The 20,386-nt window shown below is 47.4% G+C and overlaps 2 long non-coding RNA genes across 2 annotated transcripts; one reads left to right on the top strand and one right to left on the bottom strand.

Annotated features, from left to right (window-relative positions):
- Nucleotides 1-1,475: 1,475 nt before the first annotated feature.
- Nucleotides 1,476-9,814, bottom strand: LOC308577069. Its single transcript, XR_014003408.1, has 3 exons — nucleotides 9,720-9,814; nucleotides 6,198-6,245; nucleotides 1,476-1,883 (listed from the first exon to the last, which is right to left on the bottom strand). It is a non-coding gene; the product is annotated as an uncharacterized lncRNA (long non-coding RNA).
- Nucleotides 9,815-9,990: 176 nt separating this feature from the next.
- On the top strand, nucleotides 9,991-17,959 carry LOC308577036. Its single transcript, XR_014003370.1, has 2 exons — nucleotides 9,991-10,123; nucleotides 17,589-17,959. It is a non-coding gene; the product is annotated as an uncharacterized lncRNA (long non-coding RNA).
- Nucleotides 17,960-20,386: the final 2,427 nt, after the last annotated feature.

The raw sequence follows: 20,386 nt of genomic DNA, 5'->3' as shown, positions 1-20,386 counted from the left end.
GCTGTGTTTCAGCTTGGGTACTGTTTTGGGGAGAAGTGTGAATCCAGCTGGTTCCCTTTAAGATGTAAAGCAAACCAAATTTCTCCCCTACCCCCTAATGCAGGCTTCCTCAATCTCGGCCCTCCAGATGTTTTTGGCCTACAACTCCCATGATCCCTAGCTAGCAGAACCAGTGGTCAGGGATGATGGGTATTGTAGTCTCGAAACATCTGGAGGGCTGAGGTTCAGAAAGTCTGCTCTAATAGATCAGGCTCAGAATCAGTACACAGAATCCTCTGGCAGTAGTTAGGGCCATAGCGCTTTGAAAGGACCTACTGCTACTGCCTACCCTTGGCCCCTTCTAATCTCCCTCTCCAGTGTTCAGCTTTGAAACTATGTTGTGGCCTGGCATCGCCAATCAGAAGAATGCCATTTTGGTTGGCATCAAGTAAGCCATTTGTGGGTGGGTGGGTGAGTGGGTGGGTGTCCCCAGTAGTGATGTATGGAAGTGAGAGCTGCACCATAAAGAAGGCTGATCGCTGAAGAATTGATGCTTTTGAATTATGGTGCTGGAGGAGACTCTTGATAGTCCCATGGACTGCAAGAAGATCAAACCTCTCCATTCTTAAGGGAATCAGCCCTGAGTGCTCACTGGAAGGACAGATCCTGAAGCTGAGGCTCCAATACTTTGGCCACCTGGAAGACTCCCTGGAAAAGACCCTGATGTTGGGAAGGATGGAGGGCACAAGGAGAAGGGGATTATGGAGGACGAGATGGAGGGACAGTGTTCTTGAAGCTACCAGCATGAGTTTGACCAAACTGTGGGAGGCAGTGGAAGGAAGGAGTGCCTGGCGTGCTCTGGTCCATGGGGTCACAAAGAGTCGGACACGACTAAACAACAACAACAACGGGTGGGTGTCCCAGTGGCATAAAAAAGAAGTAAAGGTAAAGGACCCCCGCATGGTTATGTCCAGTCAAAGGAGTCTATGGGGTTGCAGCACTCACCTCGCTTTCAGGCCGAGGGAGCTGGCATTTGTCCACAGACAGCTTTCCGGGTCATGTGGCTAGCATGAATAAACCACTTCTGGTGCAACAGAACATTGTGACAGAAACCAGAGGGCATGGAACCACCCTTTACTGCCGCAGTGGTACCTATTTATCTACTTGCACTGGTGTGCTTTCAAACTTCTAGGTTGGCAGGAGCTGGGACAGAGTAATGGGAGCTCACTCCATCGTGGTGATTCAAACTGCTGACCTTCTGATCGGCAAGCCCAAGGCTCAGTGGTTTAGACCACAGCATCACCCGCATCCCAGTGGCACAGGACAGGTTCACAAGTTTGGGGTGAAGAGAAAGAGGAAATGGAAGCCATAGGGAAAAGCAAGGTAGGAGGAAATTCAACTTGGAAAGGAAGTTGAGGGTGGCACACAGTGTATCTCCAGGACCAAATTTCCATAGATATCCATGACTTGTTGGGCATTTCACTGCTTTTTATTGATTCTGAAACAGTATCTCCCCCAGCATTTGTAAATGACAGGTGAGACAATGAATGCAGTCAGCTAGACCAAGCAAATGAGTTATTAACTACTCATTTCAAGGCAGAAACATCAACAGCTCAGCTACAGGCTCGTGAAGCTGCAATGCTTGGCTCATCCACACTGTCACATTCCGCAACAGGCCCCGGCACGTCCGCTTTCTACAACAGATTTAACAAGCAAACCACCAAGGGACGAGCCCTTTCCGTGGCAGGGTTCACATGTCCCCAGCGGTAGCTCTGCGTTGAAACCATTTTAGGTGACACTGAGTAACAGCCTGTAGAAATTTGATGCACGGTAATTGCAAGCATGAGCAGTCCCACCACAGGGACATCAGTTCTTGGGCAGAAATTGTTGGTTATGATGTATTCCTATAAGAAAAAGAGAGAAAATATTTTTCTTGTAACTCTACCAGATACTGAATCTATGCATTTTGCATAGAATCTAAGCAATAAGTGCTAAAATCTACCCAGTGAGCATCTCTGTGAGAGTCTTGGGTTCAAATCTTAACATAGCCTCAGCTCAGCATTGGAAATGTAGCCATCTATGAGCAGCTCTTTTAGCTGGGTAGCTCAGTTGGTAGAGTGTGGTGCTGTCAATGCCAAATGTTATGTATTCAGGGTCACCTTTGACTGGACGTAAACATCTGGGATCCTTTACCCCTTTACCATATGTTAAATTGTGGGTGAACATATCAGACGACACAGCGATTCTTCAAACAGCTCTTGTTTACTCACAGGCCAGGACAGAACTGAACTGAAGGGTTCAGCCAGCCTGCTAATATAGAGCTCCAGTACAACGTTACTGTAACAACTTTCTAAAACTATCCAATTACTGAACATCACTTTCAATCCTTTATTTGCATAACTATCTACAGTATCCCCCTGCTGGCCCAGGGTGAGAACTTCAGTACATAACACCACACACACACACACACACACACACACACACACACACACACACAAACACACACACACGTATTAATAGGCAGACCCACGCCCATCCCCAAAGCACAAGACTTCAATTTCCTCATTTGTTAGACATAATGATGAAGGTTGAATAAGTTTTGCTTTTGTGCTCTTGCACACTACCTAGGATATATATATATTAGTTTTTTAACATATCATTTTCAACAGTAATTAAACATACTTTTACATCTTATTCATTTTTTTGACTTCCATCAGTCCTGTCTGAAAATTTTCCAGTCTAATCTCTTAGTATGCATTTCTTATTTTCCCTAGTACATTTCAATCTCATAATCAATATCTCTATCTTTTTCTACTTTGTAACATTTCGTATATTTCTCCTTACAAAACGTCTTGTAGTCCTACTAGCGTAATTTGTTGATTACAGTTGCTCTTCAAATAACACTACCTAGGATTTTTGAAGTGTGTGTGTGTGTGCACAGGTACATACATATTTGTGTATTTGTGTCCATGTCATAAATGAGAAATGTGTTGTGGAGGACGAGTGATTCAGGCGAGACATTCCACCAAGCTGTGCTTCCTGGTGCTGAAGCCCAGTGGCAGAACAATACCGTATTTTCCCCTCTATAAGACGCACCAGACCACAAGACGCACCTAGTTTTTGGAGGAGGAAAACAAGAAAAAAAATATTCCGGATCTCAGAAGCCAGAACAGCAAGAGGGATCACTGTGCAGTGTAAGCAGCAATCCCTCTTGCTGTTCTGGCTCCTGGGATAGCTGCGCAGCCTGCATTCGCTCCATAAGAGGCACACACATTTCCCCTTACTTTTTAGGAGGGAAAAGGTGAGTCTTATAGAGCAAAAAATACGGTAATTAATACTGCGACCAGAGGGAAACAGGAGGGTGTGGGTGAGCACATGCAAATCATACACAGAGAGGGGGAAAACTGATCTTCAGGAGCCGTTTGCAAGATAATGCTCCCGTGTGTGTGTGTGTGTGTGTGTGTGTGTGTGTGTGTGTGTAGCAGGAAACATGAACAGGTGGAGGCTACACCAAGCAGAGACAGGAGCAGCCTGGGACGGAAGGGAGAAGCAGAGAGCTGCCATGGAGGTCACAGCAAAATATTGCTAACTTCCTTGCTTCCGCCCTGGTGCAGTAACGCACTCTCGGTGCCTGGAGGTTATAGGCAAGGACATGAGATATTTGCTGTACCAGGTTAATCATACACTAGAATCTGCTTCATTTCCTTAAATTCTTGATAAAAGTCTGAGTCACCGCGCTGAGCTCTGTCAGTTTATTTACTCTTCAGCGTGGGCCAAAGAGGGAGGCGATGCAAATCTCCCAGCAAATAGCTGGCATAACCCAAAGCCTTTTGACTGTGATGGCTAATTTCACAGGAATATTAAACTTGCAGTACAACATGGGGAGGGCATTGGGAGGGGTAGCAATGGCCACAGCCACTTTATAGTCTGATAATTCATTCCTATACTAGGCCACTGAGTGAAGCTGGGGCAGGAAATGCACTTAAGAAAAAGATTCTCCTTCATTTGGCTCTATTTTCTCTCAGTGGACTTTGGTCAGAAGCTCCACTGACCTCTGGCTAAACACTCCCAACAGAACTTCTCGCAAGCCTTTCTCATTTATTAATTTTTTTGCCAAAACGCATCTAAAGGCACAGATCTCAACCCGATTTTTGCACCCTGCCAATTTAAGAGCTGGAGGCAACGACGTTCACACCGCCAGTAATTTGCTGCCAAGAATGCTCAGAATGCCTGGAACAGCTCCACAATGTAATAAAATAATTAGTGGAAGCAAAAAAATTAAAAGAATGCAGAATAGACAGGGCAAAAGCCTGGGACACGTGTGAGGAAATGAGCGGTGGGGAGATATCGTCTCTCAGCTTCTGCTTGTGCATAAAACTGTTCATGGAGCCCCGAATTTCAGGGCAAAAGAAGTTGCCATACACCAAGACAGACCATTGGTCCGTCTCGCTCAGTATTGTCAACAGAGAGACAGTGTGGTGCAGTGGTTAGAGTGCTGGACTGGGACCTGGGAGACCAGGGTTCAAATCCCCACTCAGCCATGACGTTCACTAGGTGACCTTGGACCAGTCACTCACTCTCAGCCTAACCAACCTCACAGGGTGGTTGTGACGATAAAATGGGGAGGATGCCAGCTCAGCTCCTTGGAGGAGAGGTGAGATCTAAATGTAAGAAAGAAGGGGGGGGGGAGAAAGAATTGGTGAGTGGCAGCAGCTCTCCAGGGTTTCAGGCAGAGCTCTCATCCAGTGCCACCAGAAGATTCCAGGGATTGAACACAGGACCTTCTGCATACAAAGCAGTGGTGTAGCATGGTTTGCCGGTGCGGGGCAAATGTTGTGCCCCCTGGTAGATTAGGAACTGGCCAGTGCCGCCAGAAGATGCCAGGGATTGAACACAGGACCTTCTGCATACAAAGCAGTGGTGTAGCATGGTTTGCCGGTGCGGGGCAAATGTTGTGCCCCCTGGTAGATTAGGAACTGGCCAGTGCCGCCAGAAGATGCCAGGGATTGAACACAGGACCTTCTGCATACAAAGCAGTGGTGTAGCATGGTTTGCCGGTGTGGGGCAAGTGTTGCGCCCCCGGTAGATTAGGCAGCTGGGTGGAGGAATGTGCTGGGGGGTGGGGGGCTTCCACCCTGGGACACTTTCTTGCCTTCCTCCCTCCTTGGTGGGTGGCACTGGCAGTGCCCTCCCCCTCCCCCTCGGCCAGGCCTGGCAGCATGCAGGTGGCGGTGGCGAGGCGTGAGGGTGGGGGGCATGCTGGCAGGCACCCACACTGGGAGAACTCAGCACTCTCAGGATCCAGCTGGGAGTCGCTGGTAGCAGCCTGAAAAGGGGCCACCACCCCACCACCACCCCGCCCCCCCACACACTATGCCTCTAATGCAAAGTAAGTGTGCTGCTACTGGTCTGTTATGGTCTGAATTACTGGTCTGAATTATGGTGCTGGAGGAGACTCTTGAGAGTCCCATGGACTGCAAAGATCAAGCCTATCCATTCTTCAGGAAATCAGCCCTGAGTGCTCACTGGAAGGACAGCTCCTGAAGCTGAGGCTCCAGTACTTTGGACACTTCATGAGAAGAGAAGACTCCCTGGAAAAGACCCTGATGTTGGGAAAGATGGAGGGCACAAGGAGAAGGAGATGACAGAGGATGAGATGGTTGAACAGTGTTCTCGAAGCTACAAACATGAGTTTGACCAAACTGCAGGAGGCAGTGGAAAACAGGGGTTCCTGGCGTGCTCTACTTCATGGGTCACGAAGAGTCGGACACGACTAAACAACAACTGGTCTGTTGGCTCACTGAATGCATAGTATACTCCAATATTTCCCTACTATTAGAAACTCACCAATAACCAGTGATAGTTCCTTTAAGGGGAATTGGGGGGGGGGTTGCCCCATATTTCTCCTTTGCCTATTGTCACCGATACTCATAGCATCTTGTAGATTTATGTGCATCTTCTTTTAATACCGTGCAAGTGGGTGAAGAGTAAATGGATGGATTTTTACGATAATTGGGTGCGGGTTTTCGTTTTTAATGACAAATGCATGGGTTTCTCACGGAAAAAGAGCATACGAAGCCCAGTCCAACAATTTCCATTTTGTGTACTATTAAGTTCTATGCAATTCTCCGAGGTACGAGATAGCACTGCGCCATTAATTGACTACAGTTGATAACATGCTACTCTTAACCTACTTTTCCATTTTAAACAATACTCACGCGGCTCACAAAATCCGCACAATGCAATCCATCAGAGAGCAAAATGAACTAATAAAACAGAAAGGAGAAAACAGAAATTTAAAATGTTATCAGTCCGTGGAGATTAAAAGACCACCTCAACATATTTTTTGAAAGAAAGAAAAATGCAGTTAAAAGGCAGCACAAAAACACCCTTCAAGGATTATGCCAGATGGTGAGCAGAAATGGAGTTGGCTGAGACTCGTTCAGGAGGACATCCCATAACCTCGGTGCCGCAGTAGACTGGGCCTATTTCCACCACACGGGAAAAATAGACAATGGAGTGTAGCTCTGAGGGTGAAGCCAACCTCCCCGGGGTGCAAGCCTGGGCAGTGCGCATGAAGAATTTTACTGGACTGTCCACATATAATTCTGCTTTTCCAGTTGTTCTGCATTGCTTCCCCAATATTACTGCATTTTGGGCATCTGAAGGGGCACTCCTGCACTTGTTGGCATCCATCTGTCTCGAGAGACAATGGAGTGTGCCTTCTCTCCTGGGTGCAAGCCTGGGCAGTGTGTGTGGAGGTGCCCAGACAACAAGACTCCCCACTCTTGGTCTCGGTGATGTGGTCCAAAGGAAAGCAGAGCAATACGTTTGGCATCTGCTTGGCTGCCAGATAAGGGATGCGGGTGGCGCTGTGGGTTAAACCACAGAGCCTAGGACTTGCCGATCAGAAGGTCGGCGGTTTGAATCCCCATGACGGGGTGAGCTCCCGTTGCTCGGTCCCAGCTCCTGCCAACCTAGCAGTTCGAAAGCACATCAAAGTGCAAGTAGATAAATAGGTACCACTCTGGCAGGAAGGTAAATGGTGTTTCCGTGCGCTGCTCTGGTTCGCCAGAAGCGGCTTAGTCATGCTGGCCACATGACCCGGAAGCTGTACTTCGGCTCCCTCAGCCAGTAAAGTGAGATGAGTGCCACAACCCCAGAGTCGGTCACGACTGGACCTAATGGTCAGGGGTCCCTTTACCTTTACCTTTTTGGCTGCCAGATATATCACCCACCCCTCCCCTAATACCCCATACCTCCATTGTGCCTAATGGGAATTTAAGGATACATGTCTGTCATTCATTCCTTGCAGGAGATGCCAGTGTACCTGCAGCAAACGGAATTGCTGTGTAAAGTGTGGAGCGGCTCTGACAGTGAGTGAAAGGAGCCAGCCCGCTGGTTCATGAATAATTCACATTTTTCAAAATAAAATAAAACAGGGGCCGGTGTCCCTCATTGCCTCGCAAACACTGGCATCAAATTTCAAAACAGTAATTAAGTCTCCTCCAAACAGAGATGGAAAATATCCTGTAGGACTTAAGCGCTCTATCAAAAATCTCACCCGATCAGACCTGAATGCTCTCTGCAAACTTTTCACGGCACCAGACACCAAGAATTATTTGTAAGATTTCCACAAGGGGTTTTCGGGGTGGAATAAATCTCTGGGACAATCAGGTTCCATTTGGGAACAATTCATCAGCAGGGAGGCAGACAGAGTGTGCAGAATAAATTACTCTTCTGATCTGGCAATGATGGGTCACCCATAAGAAGCTTTGGAGTGAAGCAACTGAGCTGGGACCACATAAAAACCAGAATGCAGAGTCCGCAGATTGAAACCGGAATGCACTTTCTCCCTCTTTCCCCACCTCCATCTTTTCCCTCTATGGAATGAGATATTTTAAGAAGAAGAAGAAGAGTTTGCATTTGATATCCCGCTTTATCACTACCTGAAGGAGTCTCAAAGTGGATAACAATCTCCTTTCCCTTCCTCCCCCACAACAAACACTCTGTGAGGTGAGTGAGGCTGAGAGACTTCAAAGAAGTGTGAGTGGCCCAAGGTCACCCAGCAGCTGCAGGTGGAGGAGCGAGGAATCGAACCCGGTTCACCAGATTACGAGTCCACCGCTCTTAACCACTACACCACACTGGCTCTCAACACCACACTGGCTCTCAAGAGGCTCAGACTAGGTAAAGACTATACATTTAACACTGAGACCCCATGGATATAGGGTGGTATATAAATTCAATAAACAACAACAACAACACCAAAAGAATCATTGGAACTGCAGTTTACCCCGCTCAGCACCCTTAACAAACTGCAGGATTGTGCATCTCGGCCAATGATCAGATGACCCAGCAACATCTAGAGGTCCAAATATTGGTAGCTCCTGCCAGCTTCAAAGCTCCTCTGTCTCTCTCCTTATTTCCCTGCCCATGTGCAGAACTCTTTCTTCAAGACAGATGTTGCTGGATTGCAGCATCTGTCAGCCTCAGTCAACATGGCTAGCGATCAAGGATTAGGGGATCTGTGGTCCAGCAAAATCTAGAGAGCCACAGATTCCTCAACTCCAACTTCTCTGCCTCCTGCTGCCTTGGCTCAGCCTTCTCTGAAAGAGTTTCTTTGAATGCCCACTTTTCATCATCGCTGTCAACGTTTCCCTTTTTTAAGGGAAATTCCCTTATTCCGAATAGGATTCCTCGCAAGAAAAGGGAAAGATTGACAGCTATGCTTTTCATCGTCCCCTTATCCATTTTCACTTTCTCTTTAATTAGCTCCCAGTCACTCCATCCATCCAAATATCCCTATTTTCCAGAGACAGTCCTGGATTTACAGAAGCTGTCCCAATTTCTGATTTGATCCCAGAACGTCCCGCTTTTCCTTAGGACGTCTCTATTTTCATCGGAGAAATGTTGGGGCAACCCCTGTGCCAAGGAGATAAGTATATAACATTTAGAAGACATCTGAAGGCAGCCCTGTATAGGGAAGTTTTAAAAAAATGTTTAATGCTTTATTATGTTAAATGTTAAAGCTATGGTTTTCCCAGTAGTGATGTATGGAGGTGAGAGCTGGACCATAAGAAGGCTGATCGCTGAAGAATCGATGCTTTTGAATTATAGTGCTGAAGGAGACTCTTGAGAGTCCCAGGGACTGCAAGAAGATCAAACCTCTCCATTCTGAAGGAAATCAGCCCTGAGTGCTCACTGGAAGGACAGATCCTGAAGATGAGGCTCCAAGACTTTGGCCACCTCATGACTCCCTGGGAAAGACCCTGATGCTGAGAAAGATGGAGGGCACAGGGAGAAGGGGACAACAGAGGATGAGATGGTTGGACAGTGTTCTTGAAGCTACCACCATGAGTTTGACCAAACTGCAGGAGGCAGTGGAAGACAGGAATGCCTGGCGTGCTCTGCTCCATGGGGTCACGAAGAGTCGGACACGACTAAACAACAACAACATGTTTCTAAATATGTTGGAAGCCACCCAGAGTGGCAGGGACAACTCAGTCAGATGGGCAGGGTATAAATATTATTATTGCTGCTGCTGCTGCTGTTGTTGAATAGGATGTCCCTATTTTCATGGAGAAATATTGGGGGGTATGTTTCATTTCTGGGAGCAACTCCTAAGCTCTCCTCTGCTGCTCAGCTTTACTGTGACATCATCCCCCCAGCTTCTGTGACATCATCACTGCCCATCCAGCTGTTGCCTGGGGCTTCATCACTGCCACAAAATCCCTTACCTGTTTGAGCATCTAACATGCAGCTTCGCAGAGGCCTGGAAAATCCCAACCAGCAGGGCAGGAGGGAACATACAGATCTGCAAGATGCCAAATTCACAAAGCCGGCAGCTGAAAGGGAACTAGAAGGGCGGGAGCAAAAGAATCTGGGCTACTTGCAACCTTTGCCCTCCAAGCCTCCTCCAAGTGACCTCCTGCTTCAAATCAGCTTTGTTTGTTTAAGCCCACTGGCAATTGCTGGTTCAGTGTAAATCGAATGTAACTTTTCCAAGAGCTCATGGAAACTTTCCCTGCAAAGGTCATTGACTCTTTGTCTCCAAGAAGCCTTTAAACAGTGGCGACTGGCGTTGGGCTGAGCGCGGCTTTCAGTAGAGGATGAATGGCATGTTGACCTCCTTGATTCAAAGGTGAGCAGGGTTCATGTCTTTTCGTTTGCAAACAGGGACCCATCTAACCTTTACATAATGCAATCTATGGCTCAGCATTTAATTGAATGTCTGAGGCGCGCATCAATTTGGGCAAAGAGAAACAGTCCAGTTGATGCCATTATCAAGAGCAATTCAAGATAAGGAAGAGTATGGGGGGAAAACCTCATGTAATTTGTTGAAAGGCACAGTAATTCACTTAAATCCTGACACCTTTGATAAAAGCTAATTTATGAAGAGGCAAACAGCAATCTGCTTGCAGGGCCTGGGATGGGGATCTTGCTGTTAATACAATCTGTCCTTCGCAGACGGCCGGGGCTGGCTTTGGAAAGGCAGATTTGTCCTCCAAACTGGGCAGAGAAAGGGCTCGACCCTTTGAAAACTTTCCACCTGCCTTGCCTCACCCTCCAGTCTCTGCTTCTCAATTTGTATTGTATTATTTTATGCACTGTGGCTTGCTGTTGTTTTATTGATTGTAGTTTAGAAATTATTTATTGTAATTCTTAAGAGTGGATTTTTGTTTAATTTTTATATGCTGATATTTAATACTATTCTATACTATTGTTGAATGTTGCTTTATTTGATGTACGTTGCTTATTTTAAAATTACGTTTTATTATCATGTTGTATTGGATTAGATTGTTATAGCATGTACATTCTTTGTTTCTTCAAATTGTAAACTGCCCTGGGGGTTGTAAGATAGGAAGACGGTATCCAAATTAAAAGTGATGATGATGAAGAAAGTCCCACTGAGCCTCTTGGCCTAGCTGATCAGAAGGACAGCGGTTCAAATCCCCACAATGGGATGAGTTCCCATTGCTCTGTCCCAGCTCCTGCTAACCTTGTAGTTTGAAAGCACACAAGTGCAAGTAGATAAATAGGTACCACTGCGACGGGAAGGTAAACGGCTCTTCCATGAGCTCTGGTTTCCATCACGGTGTCCTGTTGCACCAGAAGGGGTTTAGCCATGCTGCCCACATGACCAGGAAAGCTGTCTGTGAACAAACGCCGGCTCCCTCAGCCTGAAAGCGAGATAAGCACCACAACCCCATAGTCACCTTTGTCTTGACTTAACCATCCAGGGGTCCTTTACCTTTAACAACATCGCTGCATGTGCTCAGTAGAGAGTCAGTGCATGGGTTACATCATCAGCCTGATACTGTCAAATGTTCACTGCTGCTAGAGTCAGGTGTCAAATCCTGGCAGCTATCATTTGTCAGCTGCAACTCCCCCCCCCCCCATGACTCAAACCTAATTTACACACATGCATCTTCCAAAGCTATTTTCGAAAGGAGAGAAGCAGTGCACATGCGCCTAACCCAGGGCTAGACAGTGTGGTGTCCATATATATATACATTCAGATGCTAACTGCTACCTATCTGATAATGCTCAGCGCTGACAGCTGCTGCATGCCAGCTGTCAGATAGTGTCAAATGACTGGGATTGCAGCATCTTTCCGTGTCGAATGCTGATGATGAACGGCGAATATGTGCACATCCAGATTGGGGGGTGGGGGACAGTCGCAGGAGTTCAGGAAGCAAATTTGTTTCGGCTCCGTATGGCAGCATCGCTCAGGCCTGACCCCCTCTTTCTCACTCCATTCCAGCTCTACTCAGGCCTCTCTACCTCCATCTCGCCACTGCCCATCACAGAGTCTTAGTTCTGGATGAAGGGCTCCATCGCACAGAGCTTATTTCAAGGTCTGAGCTTGCAGCCTAGGACCACGTGGTTACAATCCATGCAGCAACGTGTGGGGCGGTGGGGAGGATGAGCTTGGTTTGAAAGATAATAACCAGGGAGGCAGAGCTCCTTGCTCCTCTGAACTGTCTCCTCCATCCCTCCTTTAAAGCTCAGGGCAGGTAAATGAGAAAGCTCCATCAAAGTGAAGAATGAATGGGAAAGGGGGAGGGGCGCCATTTTGTCTTCTGTCTTTTAATCAAAGGCTTGGGAGATCTTACAGAAAGAAGGGAATGAAGCCTCTGGGCAATCTGATCAGATAAATGAGCAACTAACAACAAGCCAACATCGTTTAATTAGATCTGCAGCCAAGTCTGAGACAAAGACTTAAACTCAGATGAGCTCGTTCCCAACTGACTTTCAAAAATCCCCCGCATGCTAAGTATGGTGGAATCACTCCGGTAATTTTGTCTGGACACATTGGTATACTGGAAAGGCTGCCAGGGAGGAAAATCCCCTGGATCTCAAAATGGTTAGAGCGGCATCATGACAGCTGGCACCATCAGGATCTCAACCAAGGAAGGGCGAGTTTCCGATTCCTTGTAGATAAATTGGTTTGCTTTCGAGCTGGGAAGAAAGTTGGGAGGTAAATAGGACCAGGGAGGGGAAAGTGTGGCTCTCCAAACATGATTGGACTTCAACTGCCCATCATCCCATGCCAACAAGGCCAAAGGGATTATGGGAGTTGGAGCCCAACTTCTAGAAGACCACAGCGTCCCCATTTCTGTAGTATAGGAGGTGATAGTGAATAAATCCAGACCAGTGTAACGATTAGTTGCATCAAGACAGATGCGCCCTTTATTCAGGTTGTCCAGAGATGCTGCAAACCTCAAGGAAGATCACTGTGCAGGACAGCCGGGGAAGAGGATTCTATGTCTGCAAGCTGGCAAGGGTTCAGACTCTTTAAAGAAGGGACCAGAATGCTTCCCTCAGCCACCACACCAACCACTCAAGGGATCTTAATTTCCCAGGTAAGCTGTCAGAACACACAGCAAAGGTCTCACCTGGAGGTCCAACAGCAATGCTGGAGTTCATGGTTTCAAGGCAAGATTCTGCCTTTTATATTCTTGGCAGCTCTCAGCTATGGGTCTAAACAATCCTGGTCTCTAGACAGGGCCAGCCCAAGAAATTTTGGCACCTGTTGCGGACCTCAAAATGGCTCTAGGGAAGCAGGGATGAGGGAAGATCTACATCAGGAACAAGGAGGGATGATCAACATTGGGATCTGCTGCCACCATGGATCCTGCCACCTGAGGCACTTGCCTCACCTTGCCTCATGGGGGGGCTGGCCCAGAAGCACCAGTGGTCACCTTGGCGAGGATAAGGCAACTTCACATGGAGCTGTGATATATACAGAGGGGGGCAACTAAGATGGTCACGGGTCTGGAAACCAAGGAATGGTTGAAGGAGCTGGATATGTTTAGCCTGGGGAAAGAGAAGACTAAGAGGAGATATGATAGCCATCTTCAAATATCTCAAGGGCTGTCACATGGAAGGCGGAGCTAGCTTGTTTTCTCCTGCTCTGGAGAGTAGGACTCGAACCAATGGCTTCAAGTTACCATAAAGGAGATTCCAACTCAACACCAGGAAGAACTTTCTGACTCTAAGAGCTGTGGAACGGACTCCCTTGGAAGGTGATGGACTCTCTTTCCTTGGAGGTTTTTAAGCAGAGGTTGGATGGCCATCTGTCAGGGATGCTTTAGCTGAGATTCCTGCTGAGCTGAGGCTGGGGCTTAGAATCATAGAATCATAGAGTTGGAATAGACCACAAGGGCCATCGAGTCCAACCCCCTGCCAAGCAGGAAACACCATCAGAGCACTCCTGACATATGGTTGTCAATCCTCTGCTTAAAGACCTCCAAAGAAGGAGACTCCACCACACTCCTTGGCAGCAAATTCCACTGTCGAACAGCTCTTACTGTCAGGAAGTTCTTCCTAATGTTTAGGTGGAATCTTCTTTCTTGTAGTTTGGATCCATTGCTCCGTGTACGCTTCTCTGGAGCAGCAGAAAACAACCTTTCTCCCTCCTCTATGTGACATCCTTTTATATATTTGAACATGGCTATCATATCACCCCTTAACCTCCTCTTCTCCAGGCTAAACATGCCCAGCTCCCTTAGCCGTTCCTCATAAGGCATCATTTCCAGGCCTTTGACCATTTTGGTTGCCCTCCTCTGGACATGTTCCACTTTGTCAGTGTCCTTCTTGAACTGTGGTGCCCAGAACTGGACACAGTACTCCAGGTGAGGTCTGACCAGAGCAGAATACAGTGGCACTATTACTTCCCTTGATCTAGATGCTATACTCCTATTGATGCAGCCCAGAATTGCATTGGCTTTTTTAGCTGCCGCGTCACACTGTTGGCTCATGTCAAGTTTGTGGTCAACCAAGACTCCTAGATCCTTTTCACATGTACTGCTCTCAAGCCAGAACCTGAAGGGTCCTCACCTGTGCTGGATCCTCAGCTGCAGGCACCAGCTGAGTCTGCTCTGGCTCCTGAGGTGATGGAGGACCCATTGTCTGCAGGTGCTCCACTCTCAGCCCCGTCAGAGGAAGCTGAGGTTGCTTCTGGGTCCGGTAACCCTCCAGCCTCTCCTGAGCTGCAGAGGCTCAGGGCAGAGAGGCGGAGGGAACTAAGTTCCCGCAGGAGGAGTGCTTGCCTCCAGGCCAGGAGAGGTGAGTCACCTGTGGACCAGGGCCTCCCTGTACCTGGGGCAGATAAAAGCCAGCCACCCCCCAGTCCCAGATTGCGGGAGCAACGTTGTTGCTAGCCTGTTCCTGCCTGCACCCTGTCCTGCCTCTGCCGGAGCTCCTGACCTCACCCGACTCCCTGCCTTGGACCCAGCTTCAGCTTTGACAGACTGCACCCTCAACTGGACTCGGACTTCGCCTCACGGTTAACCCTCGGGACCAGCACACCTGCATTTCAGGGGGTTGGACTAGATGACCCTCAGGGTCCCTTCCAACTCTACAATTATATGACTCTTTGATTTTAAGAGGAGCTGAGAAGGGAACAACGAGTAGAAAGAATCAGCGAGTTTTGGAGACAACTGGCAAGATGCTGCATTGGGGGATCATGCCATTGCTTTTGAGGTGGTAGTGAGATTTTGGTGGTTTAGCACTAGCAAAGCCTGTCCCTGCTTCCTCCTCCCACCCTCTGGGCTGCTCAACCTGCGTATTTGTAGGTAATCAAATATGACTTTTAAAATACTGTAGGTCTCTGATAATCTGTCCCCACAAGGCACTTGACCTTGAAAACCTGCCCTGGAAATGTCTGCTACTTGGGGAAGCAGAGAACACAAACAACAAGAATAGTAACTGGCGATCTGCAGCAGCCTTTTAATGGCACTCCCAATCCCTTTACTTCCTAGGAAATCGGGCCATGATTTTGGATGCCAAGAAATATAGCCACTAAGAGTAAGCCTGTCTAACATGAATAGACAACCTTATATATATAGAATTAAGGCCAGCAACACAGCAGCCATTAGTCTTGGGGGAATGCACTGTAGCATGCCCAAATGCCCCAAGATCACCCATCATATCATTTGGCACATTGCTCAAAACACAGTGCAAAGAACAAGCAGGAGACAGCAGCTACTCGGGGAAATTTCTGTAGCCGTTTGACTTCTGCCTAAAAAATGCTCTCTTCTTTTCTGGTATTTTGAATCTCATTATGCAACCCAGGCTCGCCTCCGCAGATGGGCATCCGAGGCAGATGGCTTTTCTCACGTGAGCAAGCTCCCAAAATCATTCAGGAATGCAGCAGAAATAGATACCCAGCCATGCCAGTCTGGAATGAAGTACGAAGTCTGGCATGATTGATGTGGCCGTACAGTCATACCTCGGGTTACAGGCGCTTCAGGTTGCGTTTTTTCAGGTTACGGACCCACCGAAACCTGGAAGTACTGGAATGTGTTACTTCTGGGTTTTGGTGGTCACGCATGCACAGAAGTGCTAAATCATGCTTTGCGCATGTGCAGAAGCACTGAATCGCAACCCACGTGTGCACAGACGCGCCGCTGCGGGTTGCAAACACTCCGGGTTGCGAACGTGCATCCCGCACGGATCACGTTCGCAACCCGAGCATCCACTGTATTTGGAAGATGCTCTGTTGCCCAGGACGTTTTGCTGCTCTAAGAAAAACTGAAAATGCTGCTTCTCAGCCTTTTGGCTAAGATCAAGTGTTGAAAAAGTTGCCCCACTGGGAGGAGGGCCACTGCAGAGGTGGTTTAAGGGGAGTTTAGGGGAGTTTTGGGACCTGGGTGGTGCTGTGGGTTAAACCACAGAGCCTAGGACTTGCCGATCAGAAGGTCGGCGGTTCGAATCCCTGAGACGGGGTGAGCTCCCATTGCTTGGTCCCAGATCCTGCCAACCTAGCAGTTCGAAAGCACATCAACGTGCAAGTAGATAAATAGGTACCACTCCAGCGGGAAGGTAAACGGCGTTTCCATGCGCTGCTCTGGTTGCCAGAAGTGGCTTAGTCATGCTGGCCACATGACCCGGAAGCTGTACGCTGGCTCCCTCAGCCAATAAAGCGAGATGAGTGCCGCAACCCCAGAGTCGGTCACGACTGGAACTAATGGTCAGGGGTCCCTTTACCTGTACCTTTAGGGGAGTTTTAGGGGAGTTTGACCAGAGGTGGTTTTAGGGGAGTTTGATCAGTTTCCCCACAGTGGGCACTGAGCAGGGTCACAACAGCCATGGTCTACTTGGACCATCAGAGGAATCAGAAGAGGGGAGAGGGCTGCTGTTGCACTCAGGTCCTCCTTGTGGGATCCCCCTAGGCATCAGATGGTGGGAATTGGATGCCATTGGCCTGACCCAGCACAGTAATTCTTGTGTTCTTATAAGACATCATTTTCAAGGAAGGAGCTGAGTGGATGGAGAAGTGTCAGCACTGAGAGATGTGCACACACACATGTTGAGGAACAGGACCAGACTCAATAAACTTGTAGGCTCCTGCAGACACCCATATTCAGCATTCATCCTGATTTGCTTGCGCCAAGCTTACATGCTGGTTAGACTATGTCAGGTCTCTATGGATGTCCGAGACCGTGCTGAGGAGGGCTACACTGAGGAGGAATGGTGGGAGCCACTCCCTCCCCCAGCTCCTGATCCTGAATCTTCCCAGGAGCAGGAGGACAGTATAGATTAGGAACAGTGGTTTGCAGAGGGGCATAGTTCCGAAGGCAGAAGCTGGGAAATACTGGACAGGGAACAGCTAGGAGAAGAAACACTGGGAGAGAGAGGGTTAACAGATTCACAGTCTCTGGACAGCATCCAACCCCCTTCTCCAAAGTCACAGAGAGCTCAGAAAGTGTCAGAACAGAAAGCACAGAGGGTACAAGCTCAGATTACAAGAGTGACGTAGATTAATAGGGACAGAGGGGGGGTGTCCCTTAATTGGGAGCACCACCATTTCTAGGAGATGTGTTCTTTGTTCTCTCGCTGTGGTTATTAAGGATTCTAACTGGTAAGGCGTTCCTTTTGTTTGATCTCTTATCGACTGCCATGGGGGGGGGCAATTCCCCGAAGCCTGAGAATGGAGCATTTGATCTGATATGCTTATAGGTCAATGAGTATTCATCCTGCATTCAGGAGGTGTTTTTTAAAAAACACATTTCCCCATTAATCATTCATTCATCCCACACTTTTTGATGCATATCCCATCACTTTCCCGACTGCAAAATGTCTTCTTTTTGTTTTTACAGTGGATTTGTTGCACTGCGGCAAGAAGAACACTTGAATTGTTCAGACTTGGAGTTCCGGTCTGCAGTCAAATCGCTCTTACAGAATAGCGACAGTCCGGAGATACCTTTGAGATGCAGACCCCGCTGTTCAGATCCGCCTGCACCCAAGGGAGGCCGCATCGTTCTTCCTCCCCTCCTGTGCTTTTCCCCACCCCCTCCCACCCGCGTTGTGCATTGCAAAATGTCCTGTCCGCTGCACGGCGGTGCCTGTCGCACACTTAAAAAGGAAATTTCGCTGATGCAGCAGGTTCCACCGAAAGCTCCCTCCCTCCCTTGCTCCCTCTTTCTTTCTTTCTCACTCTCATCAAAATAATTAAACAGTTTCAAGCTTTGCCAAGTTTCTTTTCTTTTCTTCCTTAAGACCCGAGTGCTTATTGATTTCTTTCTGGGCTATCGTATCTTCCAACTCTGCCAACAAACCGGCAGGATCTTTCAGTAAATCTGCTTACATTTCAGTGGTGGTGTTTACTTATTGGATTATTTAAGATGCATTTATTTATGAAGAAGAGCTTTAGGAGGAATGGACGTGTGGGGAGGGGGTGGTTACCTTCCTGCCCTTTCTACTCTAAATGCCTTCTGGCTAAAAATTGCCGGTATGGAAGTTCAAGAGCAGAAACCTAGCTTTCAGAGGCAGATTCCCTCGTGGATAACCAGGAGAATGTAGGGTTTGTTTATTTGCCATTACCCACTGCTCCTACATTAAAAGTAAAATTCAGGCAAAGGCATCAGCTGAATGGTGGCAGGTTGCCAATTAACAAATGTTTTCTTGAACTGACCAGTAAAACCAGTTATCGCAGGTGACCAGCAAACTCCAGAGTCTGCCAAGCTCTTCCACTCGTAATCTGCCATGTTTCATTCTAGCTCACCCCCTAGTATGCCTGGTTGACCTCATGGCCTTGCTCTGGGTATCAGTACGTTTGAAAATTAGCCTCAACAACCCATTTGGGAAGTCCTGATTTTCACTAAAAACGTCCTATGCCCATGCAAACCTAAACAGGGATGTGGATTTTTGTAGAGTCATTAGTCCTCCATTTTGGTACAGCTTGACTCCATATTTGGTAGGAGACTACTGTAAGCAGTTGAAAACACTAGCAGGATTGCGATAACACTTGTAATGGAACCAGAACTATGGAGTTATAAAGAAATATAGATTACTGGAAAAGATGCAGTAAAAGAAGTTTAACAACAGAACCCATGGAAGGAAAGGTGGGAAGTCCAGAGATTCAGAGGAATCTTTCAATTGTGAATGTGTGATGCGGTATTACTGTAATTTTAGATTTGTAAAACCAAATAAAAAATATTTCAAAAAAGAAACTGCTATCGTGAGTATGGAGGAATGTCTGCTACCCTGCCCCAGATGCACTCATCAAACCGCATCTTTTCTACATTGCATTTAGTTGGACAATTGAAAACACAACACAGGCCCCCTGCTCATCAGCTTCTTTCAGGGTTGTTCTATTGCAATGGAGGTGATGTTATGAGCTTTTCCCCTCATCTGCCTCTGAACTGCTACCTCCCTCAAACCCCTGTTGTAAATTTATACAGTGGTACCTTGGGTTAAGAACTTAATTTGTTCTGGAGGTCCGTTCTTAACCTGAAACTGTTCATAACATGAAGCCCCACTTTAGCTAATGGGGCCTCCTGCTGCCGCCACGTGATTTCTGTTCTCATCCTGAAGTAAAGTTCTTAACCTAAGGTACTATTTCTAGGTTAGCGGAGTCTGTTACCTGAAGCATCTGTAACTGAAGTGTCTGTAACCCAAGGTACCACTGTACTGTTTTCCTCTTCCTCCTCCCTGGAAGGGTACCACTCCTCCCCTGCCCAGTCCCTGAAAGATTGTGTGCTTCCCACACTTAAGTTTCCCCACATGAGTGCATATCTGCAAGCATTTGGATCAAAACTTCTCTCACTGATAAAGTATTATATAAACTGGCACTAACTGAACCCCTTGAATACGTTTGCACTATAGAACTTACTTCGCAAAAGTACAGAGAGCAGCAAACAGTGTCCAGGCAACTAAATTCTCCTTACACAGGGAAAGGGGTGATTTATCTGACCTTTGCTTCAAGCTCCTGATCTTTTTGTGGAGTCTGTGAAATGAAGAAGTGACCTTGGCTGCTGTTCTGCTGAAGGAAAGATCTTGTATTGAGTGACAGCTTCATTAAATGAGTTAAAGGAGCAGGAGGAGAGGTGAAGAGAACGCAATGGCTGAAGCGGAGACTCTCTCTTTCTGCAGTTTGCTGCCCATAGGCAATGATGGAATTGGCCCTTCCTTCCATCAACAGCTCTTTTTTTATGGCCCAAACATATCTATGATGGCATCTCATATCTATGATGGCATCTGACAATCAGACCGAGTCAGCCTCTGCCATTCCAATTTCCTTCCAAGATTTGCTCTATACCTCAGTGGACAGAAAGCAGGGATAGAAATTTCCAATCTGTGTATGACAACAAATAGTAGTCCTTGTTATGTATTGAGTTGAATAGGATCCAAAATGCAGCAATCTGATTGGTCCTAGAATAATAGGATCCAAAATGCAGCAGTCTGACTGGTCCTAGAACAATAGGATCCAGAATGCAGCAGTCTGATTGGTCCTAGAACAATGATGCAGTATGATTGGTCTGCAGGAGCCACCCAATCCAGCTCCTGATGGAAGTGAATCCACAACCTGATTGGCCTACAGGAGAATTCCAGAATTAGCCAATCACGTGCAGCCCATTGTGTAAATAATGTATATAAAGCAGATACTTTGAGGGGA

This window comes from Podarcis bocagei, assembly GCF_964188305.1.
Source record: "Podarcis bocagei genome assembly, chromosome: 17".
Classification (NCBI taxonomy): Eukaryota; Metazoa; Chordata; class Lepidosauria; order Squamata; family Lacertidae; genus Podarcis; species Podarcis bocagei.
Note: the sequence above shows the minus strand (reverse complement) of the source record. Positions and strands in the feature narration are given on the sequence as shown.